At 47.4% G+C, this 19175-nt stretch overlaps 1 protein-coding gene across 5 annotated transcripts in view; it reads left to right on the top strand.

Moving 5' to 3' along the window:
• GDPD5 (glycerophosphodiester phosphodiesterase domain containing 5) overlaps nucleotides 1-19175 on the top strand; it is a 181211-nt gene that overhangs the window by 9213 nt on the left and 152823 nt on the right. Inside the window, exon 1 of one of the 5 annotated variants that reach the window (XM_072855458.1) lies at nucleotides 409-465. The exons of the other annotated variants lie outside the window; for them this stretch is intronic. The gene's annotated coding sequence lies outside the window, so the exon portion shown is untranslated. Of the gene's footprint in view, nucleotides 1-408; nucleotides 466-19175 lie in introns of those variants that run through there. 5 annotated transcript variants of the gene reach the window in all.

The raw sequence follows: 19175 nt of genomic DNA, 5'->3' as shown, positions 1-19175 counted from the left end.
TTGTAGCTCAGCTGCATGTTCCCTGGAGGGACATATCTGGATCACTGGCTTAAAGTCTGGAGTCTGCTCTGCTCCTCTCCTTGAGCAATCTGTGGGCTGGCTGTGGGGCTGCGGAGCTTTTGAGGGTATGTGGGGTGAGGAACAGGGAGCCCCTGAGGTCACGAGCTTGGACAAACAGAGTCAAAAGATGACGTGTCCACTCGTATTTCTGCACCTTCCTTTCCTGGGCATTACGTGCTTCCCTCTATCTCTGCTGTTATTTGCAATAGTGATAAGAAAGGCTCTGTAACAAGTGTGCTCTGTGGCAGATAAAACTTACTGTGCGCAAGAGCTGTTCCAGCTGAGAGCTTATCAGCACTATTAAAACTTTAACGATCAGTGAGGCTTGAGAGATGTGGGTGTTTCGGGTCCTTTAGCAGTACGGAAAAGTTCAATGAGGAATCGCGCTGGAAGTGCTGCTACTCTGTAAGTCCCTCTCAAATGTCTTTTTTTTTTTTTTAATAAAGTGGACAATTTGGGGAATGAGGCTTGTAAACTAGTCAAGCATGCATCTTAAATGGAGCCAGCTGGTTACCGTGCTGTATGTTTGTGCATGTAATGAGCTGGCTGATGCTTAATGAAGGTGGTAGCTGGTCTCCATGTGGCCTGAATTAAATTGAGGGATCCAGCTTCTGGCACCTAGCCAGGCTGCTCTTTGCTTGGTGAAAGAGCTCCTGGTGCTTTTGTGCAACTATTGAACACTAGTGCCGGGAGGACAGTTCTCCCAACTTGGCTTGATGCTCTTTCAGGGCACTGACCTCTGCAAAGATGGCGAAAACATGGGTTGAAGCTGGTAAAGGGTACTGTAATGTAGACCTGGGCCAGGAATCACTTGGCTCCCACCTTGATTTGGAAGTGTGTAATTCCAAGGAGCTCCCATGTGTTGTCTGAATGCACTTAGATGAGTAGAGAGGCTGCTGCAGTCTGAGCATGGGCACGTCTTGTTCTTCTCAGACTTGGGCAGCTGACTCCATGCTTATGCAGACATCTCCATCCTCTTGGGATCTGCAACCTGGAGCCCTCTCCAGTGGGTAGGTGCCCACAGCTTCTCTCTAAAAACAAGCATAGGGGTTATTCTCTTGTGCTAAACTCCCTAAGAGGGAGACGTGGTGATACCTGCTTCACAGGAGAGTGGTGTGATCAGAACAACTGCTTAGAAATTTCCTTTTCCCTTTTGGGATGAGGAAATGAAAATGTTCATCTCCAGCCTTTGCAAAAGCTCCTTCTCCAGGAAGGATGGAGCCTGGACATTGAAACCAGACAGCCAAGAACAAGTTAAGGACCTGGAAAGGGAACCTGTTTCTTTGGCTGCTCCTACTAGGAAGTGGAGCCACGGTGGGAAGGTACTTTCTTTCTTTCTTTGTTTGCTTCCCTGTTGTTTTTCATGACTCCTGCCAGCAATGCCACAAACGTTCAGAAAGTCATGGGAAAGGAGAGTCAAACCTGAGGTTCACCTGCTGTTGGCCCTTCCAGGTTGACATCCTCTTGCGTGCGGTGTCCCCTCTGTTGTGAACACAGGACAAATCAGTCCTGTTTTTTGCCACGTGTGTTAGGCCGTCCCTTTTTGAAGGCTTTATTTTTATCCCAGTTTTAGAATAACTTTATTTCCTTTTCTGTTGTACTGCTGTGCTGGAAAGGGTTCTCCAGAAGGGTGGCGTGGGTGGTGCATGAAGAAGTCTGGTTTGAACCAACTGGTGGCATGGCAGGAGATGGAGGAGGGAGGGAGCTAGGACTTGACAAGAGCGCTGCTTGCTATAGTATGGTGGCAGAAATATGCCTGCCTTCTGCGAATCCACGCTCCAGGGTTCAGCTGGCTGAGCCAGGGTTGGTCCAAGGAACTGGAGCAACCTGGCTGTGCTGCAGATAGTCTGAGCTGTTGAAAGAGATGGCTTTTGTCAAAAGTGGGAGCAAACGCTCGTTGCTGTTACATGCTGCTGCGCACAAGGTCAGCGTGACCGTCTGGTTCCCAAATTGGGCAGTCGGGCTCACTTTTTGAGCAAACGCTTACCGCTGCTCAGCCATGTAATCAGCTAATGGGATTTAACACAGCATCCAACGCTTCTAACTTGGCTTTGTGATAGCAACCTAATCCAAAAAAGCCAGAGTTAAAATAAGTGGAAATGTGAGTTCCTGGGGCTATCCAATTCCAGTACCTCATGTAGCAAAGCCATCTGATTTCTACCAGAATTGACACGCTAATCATTATATCTGAATTGACTCAAGATGTTGGAAAGCTGGGGAGAAAGAGCCTCTATTGGTACTTATTATAGCTCAAACACCTTATGCTTACGGCAGTGTCTCCTGTGAAATTTCTCTTGTTTAAATACTGCAGTCAGAAAACACAAACCAGCCTTTTGCATCGAGGTTGCAGTGATTTCACATCCTGTTTTTGCCTTGAGAGCTGCTAACTGGATCCCTGACCCATTTCATACTTTTTAGAATAAGTTTTCTGCTTCAAGTTGAAAGTGAAATACAGCTGTGGTGGAGCCTGGGGTTAGATCTAAGAGGAAGAGAAAATGAGTGAGTGGTGGTAGAAAGATGCAGCAGGCACAGCTTAAATCATATTGTATGTGTACCGTCTCACCTCTAACCTTTTGGGCTCTAGAACCAAAGCTGGACCTCAGCTCCATTTATGTGCTCATGTGGGTTTTTTTTTCCCAACCCTTTATTAGGGTCCAGAAGATAATTATTTACAAAGGCTTCTGGAGTCCCAGGAGGAGCATCTGGTGGAGAGGAGAGCTCTTGCCTGAGTGTTGCTGTTTCATGGGAGTGCCCTGGTGCTTGGTCAAGAAACTGGATTTTACATCCCCGTTGTGCGTGTCCCAGCTCAGCCGCTGTTGTCTTCTGCTGGCTGCTTTTTGCCTGGCTGTCCTAAAACTTATTGCTGTGTTTCAGCACTGCCTGAAGCTGATGAGATGTTCTGCTCCCAAACTGGCCATTTTTCATGATGGGTCCCATACGTTTGATTCCAAAAGGCTGGTGTTTTTTGGAAGGAAAGGTATGAGATAAATATTGCCTAAAACACTTGTGGCTGTCAGCTGTACTGAGCCAGCTCTTGGACAGGGGTGTGAGTAAAACCCTGTTACGTCTCATGCACCATCAGGTTTAATGCTTGCTAAACGGCAGAGCTGTCGAGAAAAAGCATTGGGCTGAGGCAATGTAGCTGGTATTAAAAAAAATAAATATAGCTGCAAGTGGCTGAGCTTTGAAATAAATTGTGCTGTGGCTGTGAGTGGATATTTAGGGACTGCTGAGGTGTCTGGATTCCCTCCAGGGCTCATTGCCAGATGAGAGATTTGGGAATTTCGGAAGGCAGCAGTTACCTGCCTGTGGGGGAAGTCTTGTGTCCCAGTAGTAATAAATCTTCTCCTTGTCATGAAACATGAGGGCTGTATTTAAGTAATTTTCTTGTTCTAGACTTGAAATCAGTTACAGAGTTTGATCTTCTAACTTTTTGTCATGTTGTAAATGATGGACAAGGTATGGTTTGCTGCTTCTCTTGCTTTTGTGGAAGAGCTGTAAAATGCTGAAAGATCTTGGTGTCGTGGTGGCATAGGCTTAGTGAAGACCTGTACGCCATGGCCATCCTGGAGCTCTCAGGTGGTTAAGGTCTGCTCAGGCTGATGTGTTTTGCTCCCGGAGTGCTTTAGTTGTGTCCTGTCACACTTCAGCTTGGGCAGAAAGCGCCTGTGTTTAAGAAACTCTTTGTTGTTGGTTGTTCATTTTGGTTTTTTGTTGGTTTTCTTTTTTCTTTTCCCCTCCTGGAAGTTACTTTGCAGAGCAAGAGAGTGTGACCGGAAAGATGAGCAGGACTTGCCTGAATGCACCACCTTGCAAAAATGGCCTGGACTTGCTTTCTGTGATTTCCCTTATTCCCTCCTGAAAGCTAGACCTTTCTCCTGTGCAGCTCGAGTCCTGCTGGGTTTTAGGGCAAGTGTTTGCTTTGAGCCTCGTGGGATCATAGGAAGCAGAACTTCACCCCTTGAGTGTAGGTGGCTGGTGCCCCATGTCAGCCTGTGTCCCTGTTGGATGCTCTCTGACTGTGATGTGGTCACCTCTGCTTGCATGGGCTCCACAGAGGAAATGGCAGCAGGGAATGACTGGTTGTCCCTGGGCTCTTGGGGGTTGGTGGGCCTCTTCCAAGCTCTCCAACCAGGAGAGCTTGAGTGGATGCATGGTGCATCATCAGTTAGCAGTGAAGGAGAAAGCAGAAATGTTGGTTGGTCTGTCCACAGCTGGGTGCATCCGCTACAGCTTCAGGGATATGGTCTGGTGGGTCTGAGGTCTCGTGTCTACCTGGGAGCCTGTCCCACAGTGGTTCACCTCAGCGATGCTGTGCACAGCCTGAAGTCCCAAGCAGAAATCTGTCTCCTCCATTGGTCATGCAAGAGATGTTTGCTTGCAGGAACTGGTGAACTCTGGGTCCTTCCTCTCCAGCAAGGTGAAGGCATCTGAAAATTACCGTCTTGAGAGAAGAGGGTTAGTTCTTGTGCTGTCTACCTCCTGTTTCACCCTGGGAACAATGAAGGACAGAGCTTTTTATCCTGCCTTTTAATTTAAGAAACACTTGAGCTGTTGGTTATTTGTCCTCAGATACTGTGAGGTAGCCACGAAGTCTTGGGTTGATGCTCTGATGATGACTCTAAAGGAAGGATGTCTCAAGTATTGGGTGATGATTGGGGTTCATCCGTCTTCTTTATGCTGACAGCCTCAGTGGTTTTGGTCAAGAAGCTAAGCGTCTTTCCTAGTTCTGTGACCACAAAGTAAAGGACGTGGCACTGCCTCAGTGGGGCAGGATGAGGATGTGAAGACTTGGATACTGTAGAAAGGTAGGTAGGTAGGTTTTTCCTTCCTTGAGGTATATTTCCATGAATCCAGCTTCCTCGGGTGCTGCTCTTTGGCTAATTGTGCTTCTGACACAACTGCTCTGCAGACATCTCTGATGGTGTCAAAAATGCATGGTTTCATGTGAGGAGTCAGGTGTCTGCTTTCCAGTACGCTTGCAACCAGGTCTGGACATACCTGGGGAGGGAGAGGCACCAGGAAGACCTGGTGTGAGCCACCTCTTTCTCCGAGGTTTGCCTTTTGGGAGGTCAAGACATGTGTCCTCAGTTGAAGATTGGTGTTAGTAGCCTGTACAAACTATCTGCAGGATCTGTGTTATCACAAGAGTATTTGTGCAACGCTCTCCTGCGTTCACCCAGTGAAGCGATGCAAACAAGCTGTCGAGCAGTTGTACGTCAAGGAAAGAGAGGCTTGTTCCTGGAAAACACCTCTCCTCAGGTGGGCTGCTCAGCCTTTTCCCACTCTGACACTGTTAGTTTGAGCTGGTAAGCTCAACTTTTTCAGGTGCCTGCTCTAACAAGTGGGAATACAACTCCAATGACATGTTCAGCGTATTTTTAGCAGGTTGACTGGAGGGAGGATGACAGCCCCTCCAGCAGAGCAGAGCTGCAGCTCGCTGTTGGCAGCGCTTCGAATGCACCGTGGGTGCCTTTTTGGGTGCAGACAGATGCCACCCTCAACCACGTAGCATCCCATTTTCTCTCTGTCAGGGGGTGAGATGCTTAAACCAAATCTACCTTAGCATCTGTACCACTGAGCTTGTGGTGAAGCTGGGATTCAAAGCCTTGTCCTGCAATCCCTGTCCCTAAATGCTTTGTGTGTGCGCTCTGCAGGTATGCTTTCCTCTGGCAGTGGGCAAAAACATTCTCCAAGAGCTGCCATGGAGAACTTGAAGGTGGTGGTTGAGCTACCCTGCAGAAGGGGCTGGGTAGCCTGCGGGCAGGGAGATGACTTGATGGAGGTTTATCTTTGGTGATGGGCTGGAATGGGTAGGGTGTGCAACACCTGCATGAAGGTGGTGAGACATGCTTGAGGGGTGGGAGTTTTGGGGGGTGGTGCAGGCTGAGATGTGAGAGAGGGTCTGGAAAATGCTGTGTAGGAGACTTTGCCTGGCTCCAACATCTTAGGAGACAGTTTTTGCTCCGTTATGGTAATAACCTCAGCGTAATGTCCGTGTTTCACACGAGCAGTGATACAGGTCCACTGGAGGACCATGGCCGCTAGAAATGGAGTATGTGGGATGGAATAAGAAAAGGGAATCTGCAATAGTTTTTTCCTCCTTCCCCTTTCCTTTCTAACAGTTTTTCTCCAGTGCAGAAACCAAATGATGAACGCTTAATTTGTGATTTTTTTTTTTTTTCCCCCCTGTGCCCCGATCCCCCCCGCCCCCCTAGTGATGGATGGTAACTAGATACCATAAATACTTTCAGCTTTGGACACAACCGGCCAAAAATAGCTGGGAGCTCTGGGGGCTGGTATTTGGTGACGGTCTCTGCTCACTTTATCCTGAGCATGCCAACGGGCTGAGTTCACAGAGCATCTTTGGAGCCAGCGGGGCATGAAGGTGGTAATGGGAAAACCTTCCTGCTGCTGTGGCAGTGACACAGGGACTGTTTCATCACTCTGTGGGATGCTCACTGTGGTGTGTGGTGCAGCTAGAAACCATTACCTGAGCATTGCTGCTTTTCACCCCAATGGCTGAGTATTTCTTGGTACCGTGGGGTTGTACTGAGAACATAATGGAGGTCTTCAAACCCAGGCAGCTCCCTGCAAAAGCAGATTTGGATGTGTAGAGGAGGTGTCTGTCCCAGTAACCGTGGATCAGCTGGGGTAGGAGTAAAATCCCAGTCTTATGGGTCTGATTACAGGACTGTGAGCTATCTTTAGCCACTCTTCCCCGAGAGGCGTTCGCACATGGTGCAGAAGTGTCTGACAGCTGAACCTGTCTCTGCTGCACCCCCACCAGCCTGCTTTAGAGAGACTCTGTGGGTTGCTCTGTGAATAATTTGGGAGGGGGGCAGGAGGGAATGTGTTGGCTCCTTGCGTTCAATATGGAAATGGCACTTTCCCATGCGGGGGTGGTAATAAATGGGGGATGTCGCTGGAGTTGATGAGCATGGGAGGTCTGCTTAGCCCTGGAAGCTCAGCTTTCCACTGGTGTTCTCAGGCTGATCTTAAGGTTGATGTTAAACTGTAAGACATTGTTTTCATGGTGCTTATTCACACGAAATAACCTCTCCACTGGAGGTGGGAACAGCATGGGCGTTGCTTCGAATGGCATGACTTAGTTTCTCCAAATATTGTTGGCAAAAGGGTAGTTTTCAGACTAAACATGGGTCTTTTTAGGACAGCTCATGAATTGTTACTGGGTAAAACATGGAATAAAGTGAAAACTGATTTAGTTGGGAGAGAGTTTGAGGCTGCTCTGTGCTATCATTCTGATGAACACTGGCAAGTCCAATTTTTGCTAAGCAGGGGCTGCTAACCTGGTGAGTCTCCCCATGGCTTAGCAGAAGCAGCACAATACACTTGGTTGTGAAGATGTGGGCAACTTTGTATGTTACTCAAACTTGTATTTTTCTAGCAATATAGGAACTGGCATTGCTGGTACATCAAGAACCTGACCTTAATGGAGATTCATCGTCCCTTGCAGTGTGAGGCAGGATGCTTTGATGCCTCTTGTAGCCCCTGCTGGACAAGTGTTTTTCTACCTGTACTTAGATATATGTTCCTATGAATGCTTGATGTTGATGAGTAACTGAAAAGTAACTTCCAGTCCTCTTTGTGAAATATCCCTATGAAGCTCAGTGGCCTTTACACGTGGAGGGGAGAGCAAGGCAAGCTGCTCTCTGGAAAGATTTGTTGCTAGATCCAAGGGTGATGCCTCTAGCCATCAGCAGGGACTTCTGGGTCAAACTGGGACCAGCCTGGAGGCTGCAACCAGGTTGGTATGTGGCATGGCTCAGGTGTGCGGGCTGTGGGTCTGAAATCACTTCTGACATGGCATGGGTTTTGTTCAGACCTTGTTCTTCCTCATTTTCCCCCGATTCTGCAGCCCTTGGAGAAGGGAATCGGTGATCTGCTGGAGGGAGGACTCTGGTCTGTGAAGACTTTTGGCTTGTCTCAGAAAATGCTCATGCTTTTCAAAGCACAAGCCGGGTGGTGGTTTTGCTGTCGGCAGACTCGCACCCTTGATTTCTCCGTGGATGCTGAGAAAGGGCAGGATTCCTCATAAAACCTTTTTCCATGCAAGCCACTGGCTGCATGGGTGCAGATGCACAGCAGTTATTTCCCTCATCTTTTTACGTGATGCTGCTTTTATGCCATATTTTACCCATCAAGGCACAGACCTCCTGTCCATGTTGTCCGTCTGACAAATGCACAGTTTGCCCATCATGCACAGGCTGCGCCGGGGAAGGAATATCTTGCTATATAAGAGGGAACTAAACCTTGCAGAGACATTGATCCATACAGGACTGTAGCCTATGATGCTGTACAGCTCACAGACCAAAGCCAGTTTATGGGAGGGTGGCTACCTAAATGGGGTGGTTGCTGAAAACACGGTTAGAAATGTCAGTGGTTATTTTGGCTTGAAAGAACTGAGTGTGCAACAAAACTTCCCGTGCAGTGTTTGCCTGGTTGAGTGGGGCTGAGGAAGATGCTGGTGAGTGTGCTGGTCTTCTGGCCCCATTCCTGCTCGCTGGCTGTAATGGTGACAGTAGCAAATTGCATCTGAACTGTTACTAAGTGCAATGACTCTGCAGTACATCATTGGCCTCCTGGTGCTACTTTTGGCAATGGGGTAACTTGGCTTGACTGCCTCTATTTATACAGCACACCCAATAGCTTGATCGCTCACAATTATACCGTTGAAGAAAATCACACTTATTTCCTGCCTGCATACCTGCTTTCTTGCTTGGCTTTCTCTGTTCCTCCAGCTCACTAATACTTTCATGCAGCCTCTCTGCTTTGAAGGCTACAGACAATGCTTGAGTCTTTTTAATCCCATTTCTTGTTGGGTGCCAAGATGCAAAGGCTTTTGCTTTCCCACCCTGGATATTGGCTGTGCACTGTAGCACCTCTGGAAAGGTTTTAATTTTAATAAGTAGTTAAAATTAAAACAAGCAATGAACTGAATTAACTATAGGTGGGATACTTGTCTGACTCTGATGTAATTTGTGAAACTTCAGTGCAGCAAAAAATGGATTTGTAAAGAGCTGTCTCCTCCTGAGTTTTTCCTGGGATGATTGCATTTTCCTCTTTACTCCAGACTGTAAGACTCCCACTTACTGATGCTATGCATAGCGTTGGACTTACTGCATTGGTCTGGGCACTTAAATAGCCCAAAGATATTGCCTTGCACCCAGCCCAGAATAAACCCTGAGCAAATCCGGGCACTAATTTTGGCATCCCACACCTCTCCGCTCCTTGTGCGGGAGAGCTGTGCTGGGAGGCAGGGCAGCAAAGTCACAGGTACTTAGCAGAGCGACCTCAGAGGAATCTTTTTCTTGGTGGAAACAGATGGAGTTTGACTTTGTGTCAATTATGAGCCTAGAATAACTCAATTTTACGGCAGAGGAAGTGGAAAGGTACAATGCTGCCACAGCCTGGATGCTGACAAGCAGGAATTGAGCTCGGAGGATAGCCATGCCTGGCACGTATGCTGATTATTTCCACACTTGAGAAGCTTGGCCATCAGAAGGAAACTGCTCTTGTCGTATTTCGTATAGGCCTCCGCTTGGGAAGGTGCTAAGCAGGGCATTATAAAGCATCTTCTTGAATGGCAACCTGGTGACAGATGCCATAGCTGAAGGCTTCTCTTGGAGAAGGGATGTCACAGCTAGTGTATGAGTGAGGATCTAAGGGGTAAGAGCCTTAAGAGGTCTCCTCTTCCCCGTCACTTGCTCACTATTCATGCACAACACTTGGCCAGTGGTATCTCTGGGAATGAGTACGGAAATAGAACAGATTTCATGTGGTTTCTTTGCTTTTTGGTTTTTCCACAGAGTTTGGATGTTCTGCTCACCATCATGCATTTTGGACAAGGAGGTGCTGGGGTGCTCAGCCAGTCACTACTGGCTCTACTCAGCCACTGTGTACCACTTCCCCCATAATTTGTCATCTCTCCCCATCTTCTCTGTGCTTGATGCACAAAAGTTGATTTTGAGGAAGAGTCAGAGCTGGGCTTTGCAGAGCACCATTGTGTCCAGGGCTTCCAGCAGTCACCTGGACTCCAGTGGTCTTCAGATGTCTCAGCTTTGTGCCTGGATGAAGGTACACAGTGCTTTGGGTCATGGTTAGTGGCAATCCATCCACTTGATTGTATCATGGCCAAAAAAGCTGCCGGGTGCTATAGATCAAAGAGCATTTCAAAGGGAGCTTCTACATCCTCTTTGGGGTGAGATGCAGGACACTGAGTGTTGTGGGTCTCCTGGTAGGTTCAGGTTTCTATAGCTTCTGGGCTCCATAAGCTGCTCCTTAAACTGTTGAAGAGCTGCTGTATCTGTTCCACAAGCCTCTGTGGGAAGGCTGGATATGGTCCTAGCGCTTTCCCCCAGCGTGTGGGGCAGAGCTGCTCGCCAGCTTTGTGTTAGTGGCTTGCTGAGGTCTCCAGCTAAATTTGTATGGCTAGCTAAATTAATAACTATGCAGTGACCTCCCATCTCCTGAAATGGAAAACAAAACTGTGGAACTACCCTAGGGAAGGAACTACCCTTGAGAGGGAAGGAGGCAGCATGGTTGCAACCATCCCCTTGGCTAGCAAAGATATGCGTGAAGGCACTGAACTGAACGCTTACCCTGGTCTGCAGCCTTTGGGGTGACTTAGACACCAGAAAAACTGCAGCTTCAAAACTTGCCTCCCTCAAGCCTGTTGCCAAAGCCTTTATTTTATTTATCGACTGGTCTTACTCAGCTGGGGATGGGATTAAATTTAACCTTGGCTGGATCTGCTCCCCAAGCTGGGTGTATCTCTGCTTTGCACCCCTTTCCTTAGCAGTCCCTGCTCTCCCTTGAGGGGGGAGCAAATATCTGAAAGACCCTCTTGAATCTGTGGGCTGCAGAGTCTTGTGGAGGACATCTGTTCAAATAGCAGTATCGCAATATAATTTTCTCGCAGCCCTGCACATGGATGCTTCTGCCTGTCCCTACCTGTATTTGTGGTGCTGAGCACTGCTCAGCAACCTGTGGTCTGTGGATGGCTTACTGGCCAGGTCAAAAGTGGTGGAGGTGAAATAGAGGCATGACTTGAACGTCGCTACCACATGTAGCTGCCTCTTAAATGTCCCTTAATATGCTGCAACTAACTTATTAAACGCAGATCTCTTGCCTCGGCAAGTGTGGGTCTCTCCTAAGCAATAATTAAAGTTTAACCCCAGTAGTCCTTGCTAACGTTTGCCTCTTACTTTTGAGGAAGGAAATGTGATCCTAATCTTTACATCAAATGGCATCTGTATTTCCATTGACAAAAGTAAATTTGTAATGTGCTTAATGAAGCCTAGAAGGATGTTTCAGATAATGGACAGAAAATATCTGCCTTCTTAAAACTTTCACCTCCTAAAGTTATTGCAAGACTTTCCTATTATGCTTAATAAAGTTTCTTTTTTTATCCTTTGAGCTTTCAGAGGAGAAAATGCTCTTGGAAAGCAGATGTCAGAGTTGAATTGCATGCTTCTTCTCTTAACCTTTGGGTTGAAAATGTTGAAAGTGCCTAGAAGCCAGCCTCTGGCTCTGTGGGAGATACCAATGAAAAGCTGCAGGTCAAAGAAGTGGAGAGAATTTCAGAAATTTGACTTTGCTTTTCAAACTTTGGTCGTCAGCCTCTCTAACCTGAGACCTGGGGAGTGTGTGTGTGTGTACGGGAAGCTGGTTGCTATAATGGGATTCTTGAATTCTTCTTCTAGAAGTCACCCTTGTCACAGAACTAACTTGGAGCAGTGTATTTTGGAGAACAGCTTCCCTGGCAGGTCTGTTGCTCCCGTGTTTGGGTTGTGTGTGTGGGGCAGGAATAGCTTATAAATAAAACTGCATGTTGCTAACTGGGGGTGGAGGAGGGAGGTCTCATGGCTGTGAACCCTATAACTTGAAAGACCAGCTTAATGTGAAGCCAAATGTGAGCTGACAAGATCATTTTTTAAAGGTGAGTGGTTTTGTTGCTGCCTTTATGTGCAGGGGATCAAACCCAGGGTTGCCAGAGCACCTTCCTCCTCTTGCCTGGCTCCTCATGTCTCGGGGTGTGTCAAACACCATGGGCAGCTGGATAGATGTCCCTGGTTTAAGAGAAAATAAAAGTGAAATTAAGCAGAGGGCACATGAAAGCAGTCGTTTTGGTCCTCAGCCCTGGCTGGATGCCATGCTGTATTTGCTCTGGCAAGATATGGGGTGAAATGGGAGATTATCTAGGACCTAGGAGAAGGTTGTAATGTGGGTGACAGCTGGCTGAAGGAACAAGAAGACCAAAAGGGAACATACTTGTTTTCTAGCAGGCTTTTGCACTTCCAGTTTTGGGCTGAAATCTTGGAGAACTAGGGAAAACAAGAGGAAGGATTTGATCTTCCTTTGGAGATACTTGTGCAAAGCATCTGACACTGTCCTGCATGACATTCTTGTCTCTAAATTGGAGAGACATGGATTTGATGGAGGGACCACTCAGTGGATAAGGAATTGGCTGGATGGTCACACTCAGAGTTGTGTTCAATGGCTCAATGTCAAGTGGAGACCAGTGATGAGTGGCATTCCTCAGGGGTTGGTATTGGGACTGGCGCTGTTCAACATCTTTGACAACGTGGATGGTGGGATTGAGTGCACCCTCAGCAAGTTTGCCAATGACACCAAGCTGTGTGGTGCGGTCAACACACTGGAGGGAAGGGATGCCATCCAGAGGGACCTTGACAGGCTTGAGAGGTGGGCCCGTGCGAACCTCAGGAAGTTCAACAAGGCCAAGTGCAAGGACCTGCACATGGGTCAGGGCAATCCCAAGCACAAATACAGGCTGGGCAGAGAATGGATTGAGGGCAGCCCTGAGGAGAAGGACTTGGGGGGTGTTGGTTGATGAGAAGCTCAACATGACCTGGCAATGTGCGCTCGCAGCCCAGAAAGCCAACCGTATCCTGGGCTGCAGCCAGAGCAGCGTGGCCAGCAGGGCGAGGGAGGGGATTCTGTCCCTCTGCTCTGCTCTGGTGAGACCCCCCATGCAGTACTGTGTCCAGCTCTGGGGCCCCAAACATAAGAAGGATGTGGACCTGTTGGAGTGAGTCCAGAGGAGGGCCATGAAGATGATCAGAGGGCTGGAGAACCTCTCCTATGAAGACAGGCTGAGAGAGTTGTTCAGCCTGGAGAAGAGAAGGCTCCAGGGATACCTTCTAGCAGCTTTCCAGTACCTGAAGGGGGCCTCCAAGAAAGCTGGAGAAGGACTTTTTACAAGGGCATGCAGCAATAGGAGAAGGGGTAACAGTTATAAACTGAAAGAGGGGAGACTTAGATTAGATATAAGGAAGAAAGTCTTCACTCTGAGGGTGGTGAGGCACTGGCACAGGTTGCCCATAGAAGTTGTGGATGCCCCATCCCTGGAAGTGTTCAAGGCCAGGTTGGATGGGGCTGTAAGCAACCTGATCTAGTGGAAGGTGTCCCTGCCCATGGCAGAGGGGTTGGAACCAGATGATGTTTGAAGGTCCCTTCCAACCCAAACCATTCCATGATAAGGTGGCTTAGGTTTAGTAGCAGGACATCTTTCCATTGGTAGTGATGTGCTGGGGCATGGCTGTGGGACCTCAGCACTCCAGGTTTTGAGAGCCACTTGGACAAGCCCTGTGCATCACTGACAAATTAATCTCCTATGCAGAGGTGGGAGTCAAGTTGGGTGACATCTCAAGGGTCTCCCCAGCACTGTGCTTCAGACATTCAGACACACTTGATGCTGCCAAGACAGCCTAGATAAGAGCATTCAGCTGGTCCCTGCCAGTGCCCTCTCCTCTGCTTGGTGGAAAGCTCATTTCCAGAGTATCTATAGGAACTTGTGAGAAGACATCGTTAAGGAAGGAACGGTGTCTGACCTCGTATTGCTGCTGTAGCATTGAAGCACACAGAGGTATTTGTAGGAAAAAGCTTAAAGATAATGGGGCATGTGAATGATAAGCAGACATGTCCAGTTTCCTTTGGGAAGAGGTGCAAAGACGTGATGTTTCTAGCACTAAAAAAGCAAGTGGAGAAGAGTGCTTTGCTTTGAGGCTCTTGCAGCATTTGAGATCAATTAAACTGAGTGTGCAAATGCTTTGCCTCTGCCAGCCACCATGGGGAGGTGATTTCTTTAACAATCAGCTAAAGATAGCCCCAACCTGTACTTTGAGGGACCAGGGATGGTCCAAGGTAGCGAAGCTGCACTCCTGGATGCTGGGGTAGGACAGGGCAGGGAGCTGAGATCCGACAGTGGGCTGTTACCGCTGTTAGCAGTGAAGGGCAGAGTAGCTTTGGTGGGATTAGCACTAAATGCTGTGCACAAGAAGGGTGGTTTGAGGCTTCAGATGTTTTGAACTTCTCATATTTGAAGGAGAAGGTATGGTAAGATCTTTGCTGAGATGGTGTCAGTAAAAAAAATCCCCAAACATATCCTTATTGCATGATTGTTATGTGCTAATAGGATTTAATTTCTGCAAAGCTTTTGATGAGAGGAGAAAGTACCTCAAAGGACCACAGGTATTTTGGGAAAGGCTTAAGTGGAATAAAATTCAGCTGCGATCATGTTACAGCAGGGAGGCTTGGAGTCAACTGAACCAGAGCAATGAGTTTTACCGTTGCTAAATAGGATGTGCACAGCCCCGTTTCTCCTGCCCGTGCAGATGTCCCTGGGTTCTTCCCTGTTGGATAGAGGGACATCTCTTCAATGAAAGGGGGAAAGGCAAGGGATGTGCTGGGCCTGCCGACTTTCCCGCGAAAGCTCCTGAAAAGCTTGCAGATGACGTGCTGCCCTGGGTTGGATTTGAATTTGTGACCCAGTGGTGAGCTGCTGCATTTTGCCCCTATTTCCTCATGCTGTCAGGGCTCTTGGGAGCTATCGAGCAGTGCAGTGAAAGCACAGCCCCATTTCCTGTGGCCTGTTTCGCTGGGGGAGGTGGAATAAGGAACCAGGTTCAGCCTTTGCGAATTTGAGGGGAAGGGGAGCGTGGAAGGTTTCCTTCCTGGGGAAAAGGGCTGGTAATGCAGCTCGGGAGTAATCAAACAAAGCAGCTTCTCTTCCCTTCTGGCTCGGAGTGGGTATGTGATGTCAAGGTAGCCCTAAGCCTTCCCAAAGACTATGGGACTTTCTTTTTCCCCTGTGGTGTGTTGGTTTTTTTTCTGGTTTTGGGGGGTGGGGTTGGGGAATTGGTTTATATACTTTATTGTTAAATCTCTCAAACAATGCTGCTTCCTCTTCCTTGGAGCAATTGTTCCCCATGCAGCTGACTCTCTTCCTTCCCCTTCCTCTCCATCATGGGAAGTGCTCTCCTGATGATGTATGGGCTCAACTTTAGTCTCTGGCTTACTTTCCTTTGTCCTGCTCAGGTCCCTCTTATTCTTGTGTAATTTCTGCCAGGATTCTCATCACAGGGTCCACAAAAACAGCTGCTTTAGTGCTGATGGAGAGAATTAACTATCAAAGCAGCTTCTACCTGCCAGAGACATGGGACTGCAAAGTCTAACAGGCTTCACAGTGCCACTAGGTTTCTTCCCTCAAGTTGATGTAGCCTCCTCCTTGGAGGGCTGCTTTCTTCCTTAAGGAAAAACTGGTGTTTTTATGATCAGCCTAATCTCAAAGGTTTTCAAACTCATCCATTTTGGGGGGCAAGGCTTGATAACTTTTTTTTTTTAGATTTTATTTTTATTGTTTTAATTTTTGCATCTACAATGCCCGAGAATCCCTGGCTTCCTCCCATCAGGCCTTGCATCTTCTCTTCCTGGACCAGACTCAGAGGAGAAGAGGTGAAGCCAAACTAGACAGTGGGTCTGAACAGTTATCAGCCATGTGGCTAAACGGAGACAGGCACCCACCTCTTCATTTGGGGCAGGGGAAGAAGAAAATGATGGAGATAGTGTCCATCTCAGACCAGCCAGTATTTTGCAAATAACTTCATGAAATGCTAAAGCCGTGCAAATCTCTACTTCTAAAGTATATCAATCCCATATATCATCTACTATAGCAGAAATTAGTACACTTGCCTTGAATACTACTGATAAGAAAGACATGGACCTTTTTGGAGTGGGTCCAGAGGAGGCCACAAAAATGATCAGAAGGATGGAACACCTCTCCTATGAGGAAAGACTGAGAGAGTTGGCGTTCTTCAGTCTGGAAAGAGAAGGCGCTGGGGAGACCTTATTGCAGCCTTTCAGTACTTAAAAGGAGTTTACAAGAAAGATGGGGACAGACTTTTTAGTAGGGTCTGCTGTGATAGGACAAGGGATAATGGTTTTAAACTAAAAGAGGGGGGATTCAGACTAGATCTAAGGAAGAAATTCTTTATGATGAGGGTGGTAAAACACTGGCCCGGGTTGCCCAGAGATGTGGTAGATGCCCCATCCCTGGAAACGTTCAAGGTCAGAGCTCTGAGCAACCTGATCTAGCTGAAGATGTCCCTGCTCATTGCAGGGGGGTTGGACTAGATGACCTTTAAAGGTCCCTTCCAACCTAAACTATTCTATGGTAAGATTAGATTTGTTCTCCAAGAGCATTTCCAAGGAAAAGCTGTCATAAATCAGGCCTTGACAGAACAGCATGAGAAAGCAGCTCACCTGTTCACTAAGCCTTCACTGTGAGCACAGGGATTGACTTGGACCTGAGCAATTCATGGTGTGCCATATGCAGAAATAATAAGCCCTTGGATATTACAGGCTTAAGGGCATAAGCAACCACCTGATTATGCAGTTACTTTGCTATGACCTACTTCTTTTTCAAAATATCCCCTAGACTCCATGACACAGCAGATAAGAACTTCCAAGTCCTTTCAGCATTTATCAGAAGAGCTTCCTGCAGGGATCTGTCAGTGATTTATGCTGGGGAGGAAGAGGAAAGGCAGCTGGTGTGAATGTTTCATGATAGGCTTTGGATTGCTTAGCTCATGGAGTGAGCTAGGAAGGGCAGCAGCAAACTGGTGGGTTTTGCCCTCTCCTGTTGGGTGGAAATCACATGGTCTAATTAAGCAAAAGCAGTTGTTGATAATATGTTTTAAGGGATTATATCATGGTTCAGCAGAACGGGGCGTGCAGCCAGAGCACGTTCATCCTGTTGATAAGGCCAACGCCCACTGTAAACAGTTATTAACAGTCTGAGCCTGTGCAAGATGCTCTAATGGAAAGCTGTAACTTGAGAAGAAGCCAGAAGCTCAGAGAAGCCCACGGTGGGTATTTAAAACCTTGTTCCCTTGGGCAGTGGTAAACTACCTTCTTGCATAGGGAACATAATTAATTTTATGGAGAGAAGTGAACCTAAATCCTTTCAGTGGCTACTTATATGTGATGGAATGATATAGCTGGGTTTCAAAGACTGTCCTGGTGTCCAGGGTCTGTCCTGGGGCATTGGGATGGTGTTGATCTGTTCTTCTGTGTGTAGATTTTGGAGCAGCATCCCTTGACCTTGTGCAGTTCCTAGCTTTCTTTGTGCTTTCGTTTACCAGTTTGCAGAGCAGCAATAAAATGCTGCAGCTACAAGACCCGTTCTAGCAAGTTGGTGCATAAACCCTTTTTCTAGCAAATGAGAGCCTTGGGGTTGGAATTTAGGAGGAAGAAGAAACTGAAAAGTGAGAGCACATCTGCACTTCCCTGCTAAAAATTACTAGTGTAGAGGAGGAGAGGGTGGTGTTTCCTTGGAGTACAAAGCTGATGAGCGTCTGAAAACTATCCACTTGGCAGAGCTGGAGATGAAGTTATCTGGTGGGGTGGGTGACTATTCCACTCCCCAGAGCAGAGAAGGCGTATGTAGGTGATTTAGTCCAGCTCTGCTGCAGAAACTAATCTTCATGGGACTGGTTACTGCCATAGTTATGGTTTTGGATAGGAGCTTCTCTTGGAAAGCTCAGATTTATGTGTTGACTTGAATTTGGGGCTTTCTGTGGTGGAGGCTTGCATAGCTGGATGCTCTGCGGGAGTGTGGCCCTCTCGGGAAGACACCTCATGCAGTAACATGGAGGATGAGGCCAATTTTTCTGGAAATTATGTTAGTATCTGGCTTGGATCCTACAGTAGATTTCAATTCTAGGACATGTGGTGAGAATTGTGCTAGAGCTGTAACAAATAATCAGCCAAATCTGAGGATTTAACACCACCTTCTGCTTCCAGTACAGTCCAGAAGGTAAGTCTGGGATCCAGTTGTCACTGGAAGGCTCCAACTTTGCCCAGGAATGTGAAATTCAAGTTTTCTGGCTTCAGTGGCATTATTAATGGCTTAGTTAAGTTGTTTCTAGATCACTTTGATCTCCTACTTGCCCTTACAATGCCAGTGCAGCTAATGAAAAATGTGGAGGAGGGGAGTGACTTTTCCATTGTTAATACAAGAATCCTTCAAAAAGGAGGGGAGTTAATTTAAAATTATTCTTTAACCTCCTTCCTCCACACATAACAAGGGGGGACCAGAAATGCCAAGGCATTGGGCAGTCCAGGTAAGGTGGAACCTGACCTAAACATGACTAGTTTAATTTATTTAGAGAAGCAAATCGAAAGGTTACAAGGGTGTGAATATGTTGCCTGGCCTTAATGCGACTTTCTGTATCGGTGGAGGACAAGACACCAGAGTACTCCAGGCTGCAGAGATGAGCGTTGAGGCTCTTGTACACACTGCAGTGGTTTCCCACCTCCAGTCATGTTTTTCTCATGTCCCAGGTTGTGGCCAAGCTCAGTACCAAGCACCCTGGATTTTAGAAATGGTGAGGAGATTTTGCTTGCAGGAGATGTTGATGGATGGATGCTACATGGGCCAGGCTGTGGGGAGGCGAGAGCACCTCTAAGTCCTTCTGGGACCACGGGAATGGAAATTACCTTCCAGCAGATGTTTTGCTCCCAGAAATATTGGGCCAAATCTATATTGTAGAAGTACTACAGAGCAAATATAACACTTGCTTTGGCCAAGGTGGCTTTTTAAAATTTTCCTTTTTTGTGTGCTTGCCTAACTGGCCATGGGTACCACGATGTGCCGGATGACTGCCTTCCTACGTGTGCAGGAATGGAGGCTGTTTGGTGTCTTAAAGAATTAAAACCAATGCAGATTCTCACTCTGGCTTCTCCTGTGAGCTGAAGAGAAAATCCTTTTTGTGCCCTTCTCAAAGCACATG

This window comes from Ciconia boyciana, chromosome 1 (genome assembly GCF_034638445.1).
Source record: "Ciconia boyciana chromosome 1, ASM3463844v1, whole genome shotgun sequence".
In the NCBI taxonomy this organism is placed as follows: Eukaryota; Metazoa; Chordata; class Aves; order Ciconiiformes; family Ciconiidae; genus Ciconia; species Ciconia boyciana.
This window is presented reverse-complemented; position numbering and strand designations above follow the sequence as displayed.